We start from the raw sequence: 5,683 nt of genomic DNA on the forward strand, positions 1-5,683 counted from the left end.
GTGTGAATTGCTTCCTTGTCCTCATTTGTAAGTCGCTTTGGATAAAAGTGTCTGCTAAATGACTAAATGTAAATGTAAATGTGCAAACCGGAATATCGCATAAAAGATGTACAATAAAGCAGCGTTTTCATCCAACGAGTCAAAGCGAACAAAATCGACAAATATCAACAGTATCAAACAGAATTTACTGCAGTAAAAGAAGCTACGTGAATCTTTTCTTTATTAATAAATGACTGTCACCTCAGAAGACAACGCCGACACACAATGAACACGGGGTGGCATTTGAAGCCATGAGACATGGAGAACAGACGTTCTTGACATGCTTCAGACGCTCTGGAGGTATTAATAATATAATAACATTAACACTAAAATGGGTAAGGCATTTTAGAATGACCAAAACAACATTTCAGATGTTTTACAATGTGCTCAGCCTGCTGGTTTATCCGTTCACACACATTTTCATCATCATATGATCTCTTATAACAAACCTTTTTTAATACACATACTGGAAGTGTTTCCATCTTAGTTTTTGCACATATTTTCTGATTGAATAAAGAGTTTATCCTACTCAGTTATGCGCATATGCTTTTTATGCATATTTTCAAAAGTTATGTCCATCTTGGCGTTTCCATCAACTGATTTTTTTATGCACATCTCCAACATCTCTTTTTCAGAAATGATTATTTCCCCAGGGAGTCCACAAATTGACAATGGAAGCACCATAGCAAGAATAAATGTCGAACAGGTAGGATTGTGGGGGTGGGAAATGTTCATTTAAGTGTGAGTTCACCCAGCAGTCAAATTTCACGCTGGACCTTTAATGAAGGGGGAATTTTTTTTTCTCACCCTTTACCCTAGTATTACTCTGACTCAGTGGAGAATTTGATCATCATTTCTGAAGTTTGTGGTGTAAGATAAGCAGGGGTCAGGAAAGAACAATTTCCTGTGGTCTACATGCCACACGCACGCGATGCTTAAAGGACTTATTATGGGCCTGTGATGGATATTTTCACATCTCTCTGCATCACCATGAAGGTATTGTCTAGTAGGCTCTCACGCTATAGAGACAATCAGATTTGAAGCTAGAATCTTGCACAATTCCATCCAACAAAAAAAAATCCATCATATTTCCTCACATTGTTTAACATACAGTCATGTGAAAAGCTCTGCATGCATGATTAACAAATGGAGAAAGATTCAGCATAAAACATTTGCATAAGAACATGCCAACAAGAATGGACCTTTTGGATTCATGGTGACTGAATTGATTCTGCGCTGCAGCTGGAGTCATGATTTTCATTGAAGTGAATGTGAACTGATGAGCTGAACTGAGTGTCACAATAGGCCATGACAAACTCAAACATAAATGTGTCCATGTTCATTTATCTGGTCAACATGCAAAATGAGAAACCACAGGATGGGAATGATGATTTTAAGCCTACACCGTATAATAATCTCTAAATCTCATAAAGAATGGAATGAGGGGGAGTCACGTGAGTACCTCAAGCAAGATGGCAGCTCCTTAGATAAGCTCCTATCCACTCGCTAATTATAGCATCATTTATGATAAAACAATTGACTTTTCTTTGGAAAAAATAATCTAAGACCGTTTATGACCCAAACTTGAATGACTTAATCACATTTTGGACTACATTATGATGACAACAACATCCAAATATTTCAAGAAAGCAAATCGCATAGTGATGAGACAGACTTCACCACCCACAGAGGTGAAGGCAGCATCGAGCTCACCCAGAAAACTGGCTGACACAAAATTGAGTATGGAAAAACTGTTTGCTAAAGTTACTAAAATGAGTAACAGAGGGCCGAATTTCACAGCTGGAAGCTGCGACAAAGCGCCTGGCGACTGACAAGGATGTTAAAGAAAAGAAAATAAAGAATTTTTTGGAGCAAGTTCAAATGCTTAAAAACCCCAGTAAGAGAAATAATGTAAGGCTTGTGGGGCTGAAAGAGAAACACGGGACGAATGGGATGCTAAAAGAGTGCATGTAGAAAATTCCGAGTGAAGGGCTGGCGATCGAAATGGAAGGGGAGTACGAAATTGAGAGGGCACATGAAAACTGGCCCCCATGCCCAGCCAGGATCAACCATTGACACCGATCAGGTTTTTAGGGCAATCAGCACGTGAGAAAGTACTGCGAGCCTCGCGAATATGGTATGGATTTGAGTGGGAGAATGTCAAATTATCTGTGTTTCCTGATACGATGAGGGAGCTGGCTAAAAAATGTATGACGTTCCTGCCTGCTAAGAAGGTGCTTCAGCAGCTTAATGTGAGATATATCTTGTGTTCCACGCAACTCTGAGATTCACTTGGGAAGGCAAAAATCGTAGCTTTACCAACAACAAGGAAGTGGAAAGCTTCATCGCCACATTGCGTAATGATGACACATAAAACGTATTTCAATTATAAACGATATTGCTTACTTAGGGACAATGAGGAACATATAAGTCAATTTGGGGGAATTCTAAGTGAGGGAATCAGCTTTAAGGTGCCAGGGCAACATGTTGCCAGAGAGTAAAACCACCGGCCGCATGTGGAGTGCTTCACGGACCAATAAGAAATATTTTGTGGAAACTATAAGCCAAATAAATATAAGTCAATAAAAGTAAAAGACTACAATAACTAAATGGCTGATGAAAAATAAGTCAAGAGAAACATCGCAACACATCTAAAACAGCAAATAAACAAACTAGAAAGAATATAATAATATAGACAGGGATATTTTGGACAAGGAGGTGGTGAAGCACTCTCTCTCTTTCTCACACACACACACACACACACACACACACACACACACGCACACACAAAGATCAACTTACAAACAATGAACTGGCAAAGACGAGAGGGAAGAGAGACAATATATAGGGAAAAAAGAACATGGGAGGTGGAAACACTTACACAAACAAGGACTAGATGAGGGCTAAACAAGGGAGTGTGGCACCAGGAAGCATGGAAGGAGGAATAGGAGAACACATGGCGGACACAACACGCTGAGCTATGTGTTCAGACACAGGATAAACATAGACAACACAGAAAGGGTAGACAAGGCAGGGCTCTGATAAAATGTCTGTGTAGCCTGCTAGAAGCATTTGTCCTATTCTCTATTTCTTCAGTTCCTCTCGCAGTATGTTCTGTTTTTGTTTAATAAAGTAAAACTCTGCAAATAGATAATCAGCCTTGATTAACTTACAAACTCTAATAATAATAATAACACAACAACAACAATACTAAATTTGACTAATATTTTCATTGTAATATTTGTAATTTTTCAATGGAAAGTAATGAAATCAGCTAATTTCGTTTTGTTTTCAAACACCTTACACAAACCACGACATGTGAACTTTATAAAAGAATAAAAAACATAAATAACTTGGACAGGCACAATCCCCACATCCTCAACAACCCCTTCAACTATACAATTTACTGGTATTTAAAAGAAAAGTGTGGCAATATGTAGTATTTTGCTGTTAAAAACACTAGACGTGTTAGATAATTTGCTGGCTCGTGTACTTACATTATTACAAATGTTTATAGAATGTCCAAATCCAGAGAAATATGCTTATTTAATTAGTGACATGAACTGTATCCTGTGTTGTCATGCTTATGATGTCATATACCCTCGATTTCCAGTTTTGGCTTTAGAGAAAATACTAAAGACGCTTCAATATGTAGGCTGCAAAGAGCTGCATTATAACAAAAGCTTGTAGAATGACAAACAGTGCAACCACATTATTAAGTGGTTATCTGTAACATAATCAAAGCTTTGCAGCTTTGGTGCAGTGTCAGGCTTGTCTCACATTAGCAATTACATCAGCTGTTTTGTTTTGCTTTGACGACCTTAAGCTTAAAGCTGCAGTCACACTGCATTTTTTGCCCCATAGACTTCCATTGATACGGATGCGAATGCAGCAGATCGGAAATGGAAGCTCGAGCGACAAGTTTCGCAGTTTGCTGCATTGCAAAGTTCAAGCTTTGTGAACTCTGACCTGCAAAATTGCATCACGTGACTGCATGAGGCCAATCGAATATCATAACATGACCTCTCTGTACAGAAATTTTAAATATGGACCAATCGCTCACTTTTTTTTGGATGTTTAATCAACTTGTTTAATCTCGCCCCTTTTCACAGTGCCTTACAACAGAAATTTTATGCTCAAACTGCGGCATTACACTGCTTCCTACTATCATGATAATAAGTGTTGAATACTTTAGCACAGCTATGAACATGATTTTTGCCGGAGCACCATGAAGATAACAACTGCCATGATTCACACTCAAATAAACACATCTTGGTATGGTTATGTGCTATCTAGCTGCAAAAACTAGATAACGTGCCTTTAAAAAGACAAGAAAAGTCTTGATGTGGGCCTAAAATGAGTGGAATCAAGTATCCAGATTTAGTGACTGAACGTTTGTAAAGAAGCTCAGCAATGTCAATTTAAATATCAGTTATTTAAGGGTCTGTACAGTATTGTTCAGTTATTGTTCAGTTATCAATCAAATATATTTTAATATGTGAGTAAATCTGCATCTTTTATTTCAAATGTCATTTCTAGATAACAAATGAAATGAAAAACAAAATGAGTAAGATAACAAGGTTCCTGGCTTTCTTTATAATATCTTCTTTTGTGTTCAACAGAATAAAGAGAGTCATTAGATTTTGAACAACTTGAGGATGAGTAAATAGTGAGCAAATTTTAATATTTTGAACAACTCATCCGTAACTGAAACCTGATTAAATTGTTAATGCCAGAGATTTTTTTTTTTTTTTTGGTGGTTGGAGAGCTATTTCATTATCATAAAACTGCATGTCTTGCGTTTTATATATTGCACAATGCCCTATGCATACTCTGCGCAGTGCATCAAGAACATAATCATTAGGACAGTTTAAAGACCCCAACATATAATGAATTAATTAAAAGAGTTAGTGGTTAACTAAAAAACACCAGTCGTACCACTTCCTTTTACACCACCACATCATCTGCCTGCAACTCATGCAAGACCATCAGCTATATAAGAAAGCAAACACTCCCTCTTACTAAACTGAATCGGAGAGCAAAAATCTGACTGCATCTGTGAGATAGAATACTTTTCATCATTTGGTAATGTATTGTTACTAATTAGGCATTGAATAGATATGTGTCACACAAAATAAATTGTTAAATGGTTAAAGTTTTTTAAGTTGTAACTGGCATCTGCAATTATTTGAATAACTATTGTTACTGTTTTTATATTTAATTATAGTCTATTTAGTAGTAGAAGTAGTAGTAGAAGTAGTATACTGTAAGGGAGGATTTATCACCGAACACTACCTCATTAATAACATGTATAACTCATTTACAGGGAGTTTTAAAACTTTAATATTTCCTGTTTTAAAACGTTAAGGTTTCTTTCTTCTGTTAAACACAACAAAAAAAGCTGGAAACTTGTTACTATTGACTTCCATAGCATTTCCTTTTCCAACTAGTCAGTGATGTAACGTTTTCAACTTCAAACCATGTACTTTAGTGTTTAACAGATAAAACTCATAAAGGTTTGGAACCACTTGAGAGAGTATGATGTGTAAATTTTCTTTTCTGGGGTGAACTATACAATTTTTACCAAACGATGAATGCTTCAAATACCACACCTAATAATATTTATCATTTAGCCACAAGAGGG

The sequence above is a fragment of the Danio aesculapii genome, chromosome 16, assembly GCF_903798145.1.
Source record: "Danio aesculapii chromosome 16, fDanAes4.1, whole genome shotgun sequence".
NCBI lineage: Eukaryota > Metazoa > Chordata > Actinopteri > Cypriniformes > Danionidae > Danio > Danio aesculapii.